This window comes from Crocodylus porosus, unplaced genomic scaffold (genome assembly GCF_001723895.1).
Source record: "Crocodylus porosus isolate Cpor-Errol unplaced genomic scaffold, CroPor_comp1, whole genome shotgun sequence".
Classification (NCBI taxonomy): domain Eukaryota; kingdom Metazoa; phylum Chordata; order Crocodylia; family Crocodylidae; genus Crocodylus; species Crocodylus porosus.
This window is the reverse complement of record NW_017728909.1, coordinates 15,773,165-15,787,740: the sequence shown is the minus strand read 5'-3', so window position 1 is coordinate 15,787,740 and position 14,576 is coordinate 15,773,165. Positions and strand designations below refer to the sequence as shown.

The window sequence follows — 14,576 nt, the reverse complement described above, 5'->3', positions numbered from 1 at the left end:
AGGTGGAATAAAAAAAAACAAAGATATGGAAACCCCTGGGGTGTGAAGCCCAGACTTCGATGACGGGCAATCTGGGAGAGGGTGCAATACGGCCTGTCTCTGCCAATGCTACAGAAGTTTTTCCTTCTGACTGGTACTACCTGGGAGCCAGTGTTCAATAAAGTCTCTCTCCAGAGCACAGAAACTGGGAAAGATGACAGGGCATTTCCCAGTGAATTTAGACTGCTCCCAACTTGGCATCACACATAGTGATTGTCCCATTGGCTCATATTCAAAAGCCATATGTCTACAATCATCCCCTTCTGTGACCACCTTTATTTCACAGATGGCCAGCTTCCCCATACTATTAGCAGTCCTTCCAAGACTTCCTGGGATTGTTAGTTTTGTTCATGCTGGCCAAACTACCATCGAGTCCCTGGTTTACATATATGCTTGTTTATACCTCAAATTCAAGTGTTGTAGAGAGTGAATCCTTTGGGACAGGTCCCAAGTTTGGGACAAGAGATGGGGTAGAGAAAACCTGTGCATGAGAGCTTAGTTCTACATGCTGATGTTGTGGGTCCTCAAGCCATCTAGGGAATTTCAGTCCATTTCTGGCCAGGCCCACCATGTCAGATACGGATGATCAAAGCCTGCCGTTTGGGTGCTGGCTTGCTTTCTCTCTCTATTTCTGCCCCTCACATACACATATACACCCACCCATCCACCCCTTAGCTCCATTAGGGTTCAACATTCAACTATCTGAATGCTCTTCTCCTTAGAGTCTCAAAGTCCAACTTCCAAGGACATTTCTCCAAGTCCCACTACTCCAAGTTGGCATGGGGTTAGACACCAAATATGAAGTAACTGGCCTTTATTCAGTACCAGCTGGCTGGTCAATCCAACTGACAGAGAGGACAAGTGGGAAGGTATGCACAATCCAAAGATCACATGAGACCGTGCATCTTTAGACATACATTAGTCTTTGAACCATCCAATCATAGGCTAAAGCATGGACACACGCACAGATAGATATTACTCCTGTCTCTTGTACATCCATGCCTGACCTTTTTTTGACTTATTCTCTACAATCCTTGATCATCTTTTCAACTTCCAGGTCACTCGGGAAGCTACACCATTAGCGTAGGCTGAAATGATAGGGAGACTTCCGCACGGTCCACGGACATGTATTAAACCTGCGTTCACCATAAACAGGTTCTTTTGCTCATGCCTTGTACGCACATTAATAGCTGTAGATATGTGTAAGTATATTAATGTTACGATGCATGTTGGTGTTTATAGTGTGGACCAACAGGAACTGTTGTTTTTCTTCACACCTCAGGGTACCCGAGAAAAGGCTGAGTTAATGCTACCATATTGTGAAGGAGCAACTGGATTATTCTGCGGCATTGTTATGTTTCTTAACTTCCTCGGATTGTTTTCTCCTTCCCTTTGTCTGTTGCTTGTCACCGATGAAGCCCACGCAGATCTGAAAAGCTGCAGAACAGCACCGTCTGCATATTCCTTTCACTGTTTCTCATCTGAAAACACTACCTCCTGGCACCTGGAAAACCATCACAGATGCAGAACAGGTGATCTTTACAGAATGCTATTCAAAGGGAACACTTTGCCAGCCCTACAGACAACAAAACACACTGCTGACTCCAGCTGGAGCGAGAGATTACTTTGATAACAAATTAAAATGGGCTCAGAAATTGGAAATGAAGAAGCGATGCAAGGAGGAATAAACTACGCTGATGGCCCCTCTTTTGTGTAAGTCGTCCTAGCTCGTGCACTATAAATTGGCGCTCTTCATTAATAGCTATTGTTTAGCCGCTAGCATCCTCCAGGGGAGCAAATCAGGATCTGGCTCTTTGTTCAGTGCTAACTTCTATGCTGATTGAGGAGACTATTTGCTCTTAACATGTTAGGAGTGCTTTCTCGGGATCTTAAAAATTCTTTATGTGTCATTTTGCTTCTTGCATATGCAGACAATTGTAATGCTCAATTTAAAAATGTCCATATATTTTCTGTCTATGGGATTTTTACAGCACTGGATAATTCCTGGATGATTACTGTTTTTAATAACCACATAATTACTGTATTAATCAGAACTGTCCTATTGGCTTCTGTATGACACAGAAGGGCAGAAGCAAGATAGAGATAAGGATATGCCTTATTTAAGCCGTTCCTACAACATTTGCCACGTTCTCTTTGCAATTTGGGCAATACAGTAGTCAAAATGTGTGAGACTTAAAATAAGCTTATCAGATCTGAACAGAGGTCCATCAAGCCTGATGTCTCCCAACAGTTGCTCACACCTAAAGCTTCAGAGAGAGGTTTAAATGCTACACATTTCACTTATAATAGCTGGTGCTGGACACTTTCTTTCTGCAAGTCGCAATCAGTTAACATCCAGAAGAAGGAGATTGGGTATTTTTATTTAGTACGCATTTTGTGGTCATGCCTAGGAACCCAAGGCAGAGAACCAGGATGCCACCGTGTGAAGATAAAACAGAAAATCCCTTCCCCGACTCATTTAGGATCTAAGTCAAGCTGGTTGTATGAATGAATGTGGTCTGAATGTGGAACTAAGGGGTTCAGGACTGCTGCCTTGTGTTAACAGGTCTGTGAGCTAACACATGGCAAGTCTCTCAAGACTAAATCCATAAAGGGATGTAGGTGCTCAGCATTAGCTGCCTGGCTCTTTAGTGGGTACATGAGGGCCTCGGGCAATACACAGGAAGAGATCGGTATCTAGGAATGGGATTCAGAGAAGCCATCCTGCTGAGCAGGGCTCTGCCGAAAGTAGCCTGCAGGAAATGCTAGGAGGGGGCTGCCTAGACACCACCTCTCCTAGGTAGACAGGCACCTAACTGCAGGTCACAGGGAGACCTTTCTTTCTATGGTGGATCCATAACCCTCTCCTGAAGTCAAGTACTGAGGCCAGATCAGTCTTTTCTTGCAAAAAAGTGAGGGAACAGTTGTAATTACATTTTCTTCCCATCTCCCTTTCCTGCCACACCTCACTGGAGACATTGCTCAAGTACTCACCTGGAATGCAAAGGATGCAAGTTCAAGGGCCTCTTCTGTCTGGTTTGGCCTTTGAACCAAGTCTTCAGCCTCTCAGGAAAGTACTCCAATCCCCGGTCTATAGAGTACTCTGGGAGGGGAGGGCTCTTGATCTTGCTTATTGAAAAGTGTTGTACTTCATAGAAAATATTTAAATGTCCATCTGGCCAAGAGAAAGAGCATGTCGCCTGCTGGTCAGGGCACTTGCCTGGGATTCCAGTCCCTGAATATTGAAGTACTTCATGCAAAGTGAACAGGTTCAATAGGAGATAGTGAGGAGTCCAAGGTGAGAATGGCTATAACCTCAGGCCTTGCAGGCGAGACAGGTACAGAAATACCTGTGCTGAGAGTCCTATTGAGGTTCAGGTCTGAACAGCTCTGTGGTGCCAGGGCAGTGACAGTAACCTGGGAAGCTAAGGGCCTTGGGCACCAACAGGGTGAGAGGCAACTGAGACATGGTTTGGGGCACACCATGCCCCTAAATGTTTGGCTTGGGCATCTAATGTGTTAGCTTGGTTCCTAAGTCCCTATGGGCATGTCTACATGTCACCCTACGTCTCTGTAGTGACGTGCTACATCACTGTAGCACATCACTACATAGGGTGACGTGGGTCTACACGTGACTGGGTGACGTGGGTCTACACGTGACTGGCAGCTACTTTGCTGTAGCGGTGTACTCCACCCTGTTAGCGTGCCACTATGGCGAAACAGCGGTAAAAATTAAGCGTGCACCGTGCACACGACATAGTATGGGTGGTTATTGCACCGTTCTTTATTACTCCAAAAATACGTACTGATACCTACTGATGCAGTAACCACATCACTGTAGGGCAATGTGTAGATACACCCTACATGTGGGTTTAGCTGTTGAGCCTGACCTTTCTCTCACTTACCTTGGACTAGGACAAGAGAAACTCCAGTGAAGTCAGAGGTATAAAAGCAACACAGATAAGAGGAGTGCCAGTCTCTTAATCTCTCCCTGCCTCCATTTTGCCATCTCTAAAAAGGACATAATATTGCTGTATAAACACATGAGAGCTGTGAAATTAAATCTAGGTTTGTTACGTTTTTTGAGATTTTTAAATACAAGGATGGTTCCACAATTCCCAACTTTCAAACCCAGCAGGCAACATGGTGAGGGAAATGTTATGCTGCTCTCTAAACCTAAGGAAAACGAATCTCTAGAAAACATTTCCTATGCCTCATGCAATGCCACAGGGTCTCAAAAATATAGGTTCAGGATCCCTGATTAATAATCTATAATATATATATATTTTTAAATCCAGCCACCATACTTTACTCCATGGTCAGATCTTTCACTTTTAGCTGCCCTAGTTGGAATATGAGAAGACGACATATTTCCTGTCAATTTGGGTTAATTCTGCTTAAGTCCTTTACATTTTGTCTGAGTGCACTGGGCACCCGTTTCACCAGCTGTGCCGTTGTTACTCTATTCTGAGTACCAGCTAGACAGAAAAGCCTGGTAGGATTCAGAGTCTAGTACAGTAGCTAATGGGTAGTCTGGAGTCCATAGGACAGAAGCATCCTTTAAGGGATGTGAACCTTAAAAGGACAGTTGGCTTTCTTAGTGGGATCATGGAAACCTCCCTGAAATTTGCATGACTATATGAGCATACAGTGGAAACAACTTCCCTTTTTTTTTAACTGACTTGATGGACAGTCTCTTTTTTTAATGTACAAATAATCTTTGTGACCCTGGTAAGCAGGTCTGATGATACTCAGCTGAGTAATGTACCAGAACTGAAATTTCCATCTCCTTGATGTTTTCACAGGGGTTTTGATGAAGTCACTGTCACCTGCTATTAACTTAATATCAAGTCTTAATAGGGTCCTTTTCTTTCCATCTTCACGCTGTTGGGGTCCGAATTAATTACTAACGGGGAAAAAAATTCTGCACATAAATCCTTAAGCTTCACAGGAAAGAAAAAAAGTTGCCAGTGCTAGTTGTGATCTAATGGCTCATTAAGAGCTTCTTTCTCAACTAGATATCCATGCCTGACCCACCCTTTTCATGTCTATTTTAGCAAGGTGCTGAAGAACGTCCTTACCTTTAACCTTGACTCCAAGGAGACTGTTGCTGTGCTGAAAGTTAAGCACCTTCTTAAAACACTTTGCTGAATCAGGGCCTGGATTTGGCAAAAGAAAGCATCATCTTAATGTCTCTTTTTTGCCTTTGGCGCTATCTGCACCCTGCCGGATTTTCCTAATCTTCTCCTTGCCTCATAACAGGCACTGTTAGAGATCATCAAAGAGATTAACTTGCAACTGAAGGACACATGGTAATGAAATCAGATTTATCTATCAATGCTAAAATGGTTAAACTTGGAAACTTTCCCTGAATAATGAGAATTAATAAAATCATTTTAATGGAGGTGAAATATAATTGTGGTATACTGTTATGACAGCTACTAATTGTGCCAAACTAGAAATCTGAAGGATTTAAGATGGTTAACTGGTATATTGATCTACATGGATTAGCTAGCCAGGCAGGGTCGGGCTCTGTGAAGTACAGAGCTCTTCAAGTACTCCGCAGAACTGGGCCCTTAGATAAGTCTGCATGTCAGCTAGCTTGGCAAAATATCAAGACATTTGATATTATCACAAACATGCTTAAAATTTGAATGGCGGTGCGAGCTATTTCATGGCTGTTCATCTATCTTTCTGTTGGTCTGTCCAAGCACACTAGTAATCATGAGCTCTAGGCATACACAGATGTTCATTATGTGTATTTTTCCTTTGTATTTCTTTGTCGCCTTGCTCCCTCTTATCTACCCAGGGGAAAATAAAGAATGGTGTACAGATAACTCGGAAGGCAGAAACAAATGACAAGGTGCAGTATGTATCCCACTTCGTAGGAACATATTACACGTTTCTCTTACAAGGTTGTTTCATGCTATTCAGTTTTGTGCTTTCTTTGGTGATGGGGGGGCGGGGGAAGCGTATGTCTTCATGCCATAAAGAGGCATAAGTGTAATGGAGCCAGAATAGTTTTGTGAACAAAAGGACACTAAATGACCTGTCCTTGGTCACTTCCATTTATTTTTTTGAGATATTATTAACATTTATTTTCCTTTTTTTTTTTTTACAGATGAGTAAACTGAGGCAAGAGAATATTAGGTTTCTTTTGCCCAACCCCAAAAGGGGCTACTGTCACACCTGGGACCAAAAATCAGGAGTTTCTACCCATTTGTCCTTTGCTTTGGTTCTCCAGCAAAAAAACTTTTGGAATCAGTATTGGTGATGGTTATCGCACAACTTTCGCGTAAACATAAGCTCCCAGAACAATGTCCTGAGATGATGATTGCTGCATTATGACTGGGACTTCCAGCCGCTTTTGCAGTAGAAATATGTAGGAATAAATGGTGAATCCTGGTGTGAGTGGGCCCATTCCAGAGGTAGAAATGGCCATATTTAGTCTAAGCACTGTAGAGTATCGCTTACTGTACAATTCAGGGAGGAAAATGCCCTTTTACTATTTTAGATCCAATTCAGGTACAGACATCACTCTTCTACTTGTATCAGTGATCAGAAATGGGTCTATACCCATAACAGAACAGAAGTTGGACACACACCGATTAGCTAAAGATGCCAGAATCTGGGCTAAGATTTGCCTCCCCACCAAAGGGCGAATGTCCGTTCTGTTCCCTACCGATCTACAGAAAACTACGTAACTTAGATCAACTCTGCCTTGGCTTCTTAAATGTCTGTACCTTGCCCCAGTGTCTTGGGTTATTATCTTTGCTCTTTTATGCAAGTGCAGCCTCACCAAAATCAGCCTATGCTGCTGTAAGAAAGAGAAAAAAGCAGGCCCATTCATTCCTAGTTTAACCAGGTGAACTGGAAGCAGGATTCTGCTCCCTTTAATCAAGACGACCCATGCCCTATTTGGGAAGGCTGACGAAGTCAGCTCACAAGCACCTTGCAGCAGGATACATCCCCAGCTGAGCAGGGGGGTCTGGATTTGGTCCCAGCGATATGTGTGCTGGAATTGCCAGCGTGCAGCCAGGTGCCTTTTCCCATAGCCCGAGTCAGAAATCTTTGCTTGTTTGGATTTGTGACAAGTTTCCAGTTTCTCAGGCGCGTTCACAGAAAATTGCCTCTTCAGTTTGCCTGGGTTGTTGCAATGTCAGCTGAAGCCCGGTCCCATCCAGCTGCATCAGTCAAACTGAGCTCCAGAACATGACATAACCTGACACAGCTGACACAGCCAGGTGTTACAAACCAATGGACACCATGGTTCACAAACTATTCAAATTACTTTCAGATACGTATCCTACCTCTCTGCTCAAGTCCTCCCCAGCTGTCTCTTTTCTCAGCTCCATATGAATCAGGGTTGGGGAAAAAAAGGGGGGGGGAGCAGGGGGAGGAGAAAACATCGTGACTGGCAAAAAAAAAAAAAAAATATATATATATATATAAAATAAACAAACAAACAAATAAATAAAGATAGATAAATAAATAAATAAATAAATATATATTCTGGCAAACCACATTGCCTGCAAAATTGACTCTCCAAAGGGGAGAGGGAGCTCTTCTCAGCCTCTGAGCCTCCTACAGGCTAGCAAGAGGTGACTTGCAAATGCTGTGACTGTGCTTTTGTGTCTCTATCAAAGTTGCCAGGAGAAAAATAAAGAATACACCGGGGTGCAGACTATTTGAATAACAAAATACTACCATGTGCTGAGCAGACCCTATCAGCTGAGGTGCTCACAGCAGCTTTGCAACCGTGTAATTACTCAAGCCAGCCTGCTCCCCTAGGCCAGACTGCAGATTCTCCCTTGCTTGGGTTGTGGAGGGGTTACACGCCTGAGTAGTCTGCTGACACTGGTGAGACAATTTGGGTGTGTAACTGCTTACCAGTGCAAGCATGGGGTTATGCTTTCACCCGCCTGGAAGCAAGCACTGCTCCCTCTGTTTTGCAGACCAGCAAATTTAGTGGGGAGGAGGTTAAGTGACTTGCTGAAGGACAGTCAGCAAGGTAGTAGAAGAGCCAGGAAGTCAAGGATAAATCAGCCAGTCTGTCTATCCAGCTAGCTAGCTGCTTACCTGCATACCTGAGGAGAAGTGGAGATTTCAAATGAACCAAGAGCAAGTGAAAGCTGGGTTCCTCATTCATTCCAGGACGGTTGACAATCCTGCCCCTGCCTCAGTATCCAATGGCTGGCTCCAAATCCCAACTTCTCCCTGGAATATGAATCAATGTTAACACAGTCTGCTCACATTCAAATCTATGGGGGTATTCTGGGCTTAGACCCATTTATCTGAACACAAAAGCTACCACAAAACATTTATAGTTACTTTTATTTCTGGAGCACATAAACATAGGCGGGTTGCCAGGACCCTGTTAAACAGCACCTTCAGAAGGACTTTAATGACGTGCATGTGAAAAAACCTCCATTTCTCCCCTGAGTTATTTGCTCCTTTGCTCCTTTGCTCCTTTTCATCTTCTCTGGGTTATCCCTGCTGGGATACCCTACACATCCATACACATTTCAAAATAGGCACAAAAATAAAAAGTCCAAACCTCAAACTCTTTGAAATGTCAGTAGCTCTGGTATTTGCATGGCTTTCTCCTATAAGAAACACAGGGGGAAAAAATTGTTCAGATAGCAGATGAACTAGCGGGGTACAGAAAACAGCATACAGGTGTCTCATGCTGCTTTTATTTGCTGTATAATAGGTGCCTATTGGAATGGGGGAAAGGGCATGAGAAGCTGTCCTTGTCTTTGCAAAGCATGAATAGCATTTATCTCAGTGCAGTGGGCATCAGCAAGTCGGGTTTTTGTCAACCTGTCAATTCTTTTTTTTTTCCCTTTTTTTTTTTTTGAACAGAAAGCAGAGTTCAGTAAATAAAGATAAATGATTGTGCTCCTTCTCTGCAGACCCTGGAGCTAAACTGAACAGGCCTCTTATGGTTTGGACCTGCTTCATTGACTGTTCAGACAGCCCCGTAATACGACAGATGTACCCAGCCGTTCCCTCTTCCCCGCTGTCCATTAGATTATGTTCATTTTGTCTGAGATGCCATTATAAGTCTCAAGGTCAAATAAGTCACAGAGAAGAAAGAGGAGGACTAATTTTTCCCTGCAGCCCTCTATGCATAAGGACTTGCTCGCAAACTCACAAAGCACAGAGTCTTAAGGTGCAGATTCAGTTCAGCACAATTTATTGAAATAAAATGCAGGTGTACGATGAGCCCTGCAGCCGTTCTGGCAAAACAGCACAAGAGAGTTCGGAAGAATTATTTGGGCTACCTTCCAAAATGCCTAATGAATTATTTGTAAGCAAAATTCATGAAGGAGGAGCCTATAGAACAAAAGACCTACAGGAAAGGGGACTACAAGGGCCAAAGCCCTTTTCTCAAGGGACTCTCTGGACATGCTATCAGGGAGTGAATAAATAGAAAATGTATGCAGGGGGAAAAGAACAGCTCTTAGTAAAGTATACAAAAATGCTCTTTTTTACCAACCAAATAGGAAAGGGAACGCTAAATCCCTTTCCTATTCGGTATATGTCCCTTCCTAAGGGTAGTGCACTAATTGCCTTAAGGGCTGATTTTGTGACCTCCATCCTCCCATGTCAGCCCACACATTGCAGATGTTACTGTTTAATCACTCTAGCGGGCACCTTGCCCCCAAGACTATATCAGACCTCCTTGGCCCTCCACCTTGCCTCTACCTGGGCACTTAGCCTAGGCCCACTACACCCAACCTGGTTTCTAGGTCCAAGCCCTTGTCTCACCCCCTCGGGCTCTGGGTCTCTAGCCCAGGTTTCACCCTTCTTGGGCTGTGTGGTTCTGGCCCACTCAGGCTCCGGTCTTTATCTCTCCTGGCTTCAAGCCTGTTGCCTGTTTGCACGGGCCTGTCTGCATGGGCTTGGCTCTCTGGCCAGGCTCAAAACCCACACGTGCCTTGTGGCACTGTGGCCTCCAGACTTCCCCCAATAGCCACATCTGGTCCTCTGATGTAAATTTTTTAAAAATGGGCGGGATGATGTAGCTAGGGCTGGGGCTGGTCCTGCTTGGAGCAGGGGGTTGGACTAGATGTGGGTCCCTCCCGACCCTCATTTTCTACGCATCTATGAAAAGGGAACATGCTCTGCCCCTTGTTTAAAGCTTCCACTTTCAAACAAAACTTTTCTCCCCTTTCCCACGGTAAAGCAACACTTAGTGAGCCCCCTCACCACTGGGCTCTTGCCTCACTGTTTCCTGAGCGTTGTGGGCAGTCAAGGGTCCTCCGGCAGCTAATCCCTTCCTAGGAGATCTGCTCCGACCCTCTGACACCCTTCTTGCTCACAAAGCTGGGCTTTTTAAGTGCCCCAAGCCCAGCCCCTTCCTCCCTAGCTCTGGTGTGGATGCACCTTCTTAGTCCTAATTAGCAGCTTGCCTTGCTTTTATCTGCTGTCTCCAGACCTCCTTACCCCTGCTGAGATATCTGTCCTATTTGTCACATCTATGGAGGTATAAATCACCTCTAGCTGTGGTCTGCTGTCCCTACCGTTAGCCCATAAGGAGCAATCTTCCCCACCTGGGGATCTTCCTCCTGTTTCTCTCTTCAAGTACCAGAAGCCCTGGCTACAAGGAAAAAGTGAAAGATCAGCACAAATGTGAGCCAAGGGACCTGTCTGGTGGGACTTTTGCTCGGGGGAGTGGGGGAGAAAGATCCTCAGGTCAGTAACAGACTGTCTTTCACTTTGGTGAGTGTTGTATCAGGTTGAGCATGGTTGTATCAGGCTCATATACAAAAAAAAAAAGGATTAATTCGTCGTGAGTCCTAAGGCTGGGAAAGAATTCCTCACTCTCAGACCATCAGGAAGTATTGCCAGGGTCCATGATAGGGAGGTGACATTTGCCTTTTGCTCATTGTAGCTCATTATGATCATGTATTAATTGTATTTTATAGTTCGCCATTATGAAGTTCCTACATGAGGAAAAAAAAACATAAAAATACTGCTATTAGTGCTCAGTGGAAATGAGCATGGTGGGGGTGGGGAGTATGGTGGCCTATATTAGGACAGTCTCCAAGCACCTGTGAGTCCGAGGTCTAATCAGCCAGGCACTGTGAGGTAGGGAAGGGCAATTACTCGTATTATCAGATAAGGATGAAAGGCACAGAGAGACTAAGGCCATAAAAACTCTCTCCCTGACCAGCTCAGGGCCACCTCTGATGATATAAGCCCCGCTCGTTCACTCCCACCCAAAGCAGATAGTTAGGCAGCATGTACAGAAGTCCTGGCTGCATGTCCCTGGACTGCTCTAACCTGGTTACTCCACCTCATTGCGGGGCTTGGACACATGTGGAACAGAAGTTGGTGGAAAGAGCTCGTTCCTTTAGTACCGGTCCAAGACATGACGGGGAGGCAGTGTGGACAGGACCCAAGGGACTTGACCTACATTACAGCAAATGTCTGTAATACAGGACAGAGCTAACCCTGAGTTTCTCGAGTCCCATGTAACTCAGGACCACCCTTTCTCACCAGTTCTGATCCGTGTTATACTTGAGGAAGTCAGGATGATTTTAGGCTTTTCACTATGAACATATTTTAAGAGTAATAAAAATAATAGTACATAGGTAATGCCATAGAATTGATTTATGGAGCCAGATTCTGGCCTTTTTTTCTCTCTCACACACACGCCACACACACACACGCGCATACACACGCACACACACACACACACACACACACACACACTCCCTTGATTTCACTGCTAGTCCAGGTTTACGAATACATCAGATTCTGGAATTAAGATGGAGAGAGAATGTAATTATATGCGTGCCCTTTAAGGTAGGCAGGGCATGTTGTACCGAGCAATGCCAATAAATAACTGGATCAAATTAATCGATTAAAGGAACAAACTATGGATTGTTTTACTTGGGGAGGGAGTGTAGGTTGGGAATAAAAATACCTTACAGGAATAAGACTTTGCGTTTGTAATGCCCTTAGAGAGTGAATTATGCCTAAGGAGAATTAAGTTCGTGATATTTTTCATTTTTGTTACAAGTTTTTGAATGACTTTGAGAGCCTGTCAGGAGTTTAGTCAAATCACAAGTCATAAACTCTTGTGTAAACTCTAGCAGCACTAGAGGAGTCAATGGATCCAAGCCAATTTACAGCAGTTGTGGATCCAGTGGCTGATCTTTGCCTGGGGTCTGGTTCTAGGGTGTTGGAAATTTGGGTGGATTTAAATGATTTCAGCTGGGGCAAACGATGGACACAAAATGAACTATAAGCCCATCTACAAGTATGGGATCTGAAAGTTATCCTGGACCCCCATTTTCGTGGTTGTCTGCGCTCCTTAACCAGAGGAGACCCAGATCCCTGGAAAGAATAGATGCCCTTTTCCTTTGTAGGCCACTGACTCTAGAGCTACAGGCTATCACACTGTCTCTGGGAATAAGTCTTGGTAAGGCAAGTCAGAAATAATTGAGGCCATAGTTTTCAGCCCACATCTTATAAACTGTTTCTGAGATAATTTATGGGCTTGATATGACGCCCAACAGAATTAGGAGGAAGAGACTCCCACATGGGCTTGGTCCCACAGGGATCCGGGAAGAGATGGGAAACCCTATCTTCTGTAGAAGCCAGTGGTCACTAACTTTTAGCACTTTGGAGGGGGCTCATCCTGTTCAGGCTGGATGCTCAAGGACTTTGGACACATGTGGAACAGATTTCCTCATGCTCAAGGACTCTGCTATAGCAAGGGGGATCAAATTCTCTTTCCTCTTACACGTTACACCCTGACTGTGCAGCTGTGTGGAAACCATGGCCTGGAGAGAACAATATGGCCTCAGTGGATTTCATCCAGTTTTGCCAACGAACAGGAGACCTACAAAACTATCTCTTTTGTCCACATTTGTGCAACTACCATCTCCTAAAGCTTTCGTCGGCTGGTACCCCATATTCTACAGCGTCGTAAGCTTTAAGCTCTACAACAGCTGTTTGGGGGAACCTGCAAGAAAGGTGAGCGGATGCCATGCATCAGAGGCAGGTTCCCCGATACAGGCTGGTATTTCCACTAGAACTGTAGGAGCACGCACAGCAGTAAGACTGACCTGCTACATCCTTCACAGGGTAGTGTGCACCTCCCTTCTGGCACTGCTGGACGTAGTGAAAGAGGATTCGCATCTCACATTTACCTCTGCCCTCTTAGGAGATCCAGCTCTACTTTCTGTGCAAATTACCATGGTCCATGACTGCTGTAGATACTGAGGGCACTCCCTCTGTCTCTAGGTACCGTATCCAAACAGGACATCGGTGGCCATGGTCTTCCACAGATCTCCTCTCTTTGTGGCATACACAATTTCCAGTATTGATACATTCATCCATTTGGATAGACTCTTGATATAAGTCAACCTCTGTCTTTCACGATTTCTCCTTCCTTCAGTCTTTCCAGTTATGATCAGGCTTTTGATTTCCTCTTTCTTCATCACATGGCAAAGAAATTCCACCTGTCTCTTTCTGATGTTAATCAGCAGCTTCCTTCTTCAGCCTGCTCTTGATAAAATATCTTCATACCTAGTAAATGGCTTTGTTGCTAGGCGGCCTACTTTTTGGGTACCTAGATGTGAATCTAGCACCCTGGAGTGAGTGCCTAAGCACCCTATACACTGCATTGGGACAGTAAGGTGCATTGGGACAGTTTTTGTACTGCCTCTAATGCCTGTTTCATTTAAGAAACCAAGAACAGTTTTGGGAGCAAGGGTCAGAGGTGGCCTTCCTTCTCTAGGGCAAGTGTCCTCACTACCAGACTAGAGAGTCACGGTCTTTCTTCTCTCTCCTTGTCCCAGTGCATTTTGAATTTTTGCTACCTAAGGACACAACTTCATGAGGAAGGATGAAAAGGACCCTTCACCCAACCCAACCTACAGCTTCATGATCAAGACAGCCACTTGGGAGGGAAGAGACATGGCTTTGAACCCTTTCAGGCCAAAGAGTGAATTTAATATGCTTCTCCCATCCCTTGGCAAGTGCTGTAATCTCTAAGCTATCAAATAAAAGTGAAGCGCTTCCTCTGCCCATGTTTCAAAAGACTATTGTGGTGACCAGAGTATTTTGTGTGGAGCCCAATCTCAACAGTGTGTCCTCAAACTTCATCCCAGACTATGCCCCTTGGGGGATGTAGGTGGAACAACATTTCATTTCTGCCTCCACCTAGTCCCCCCACCAACTTTAAATGCCTGTTTTGAATCTGTGGCATAGAGATGGATAGGCACAGACTATGACTGTACGGTTCGAGGACAGACAGCTTCTTTCCCGCTCTCCTTTTATGCATGAGCATGCAGAGCTAAACGTAGGTCCATGTGTACCATGCACAGGTTCAGGCATAAGCACATCACTGGATTTCAAACGCAAGCTGCTGCTCTAATGAAACATACCCCAAAGTTTGAGAAGTACAGTTTTGCATGTACTGCACGACTTCTCTGTTGAGAGCTCTCTCCACAATCCCTTGAGATACGTGTGCCTCTGAAGTCTAGGAAATTATTCTAATCAGCACACACTTAGCA

At 44.6% G+C, this 14,576-nt stretch overlaps 1 long non-coding RNA gene across 1 annotated transcript; it reads left to right on the top strand.

The window, feature by feature from the left end:
* The first annotated feature begins 708 nt into the window (after positions 1 to 708).
* On the top strand, positions 709 to 5,443 carry LOC109307760. The gene is made up of 2 exons (XR_002100355.1): positions 709 to 1,752; positions 5,097 to 5,443. It is a non-coding gene; the product is annotated as an uncharacterized LOC109307760 (long non-coding RNA).
* The last annotated feature ends 9,133 nt before the right edge of the window (positions 5,444 to 14,576 follow it).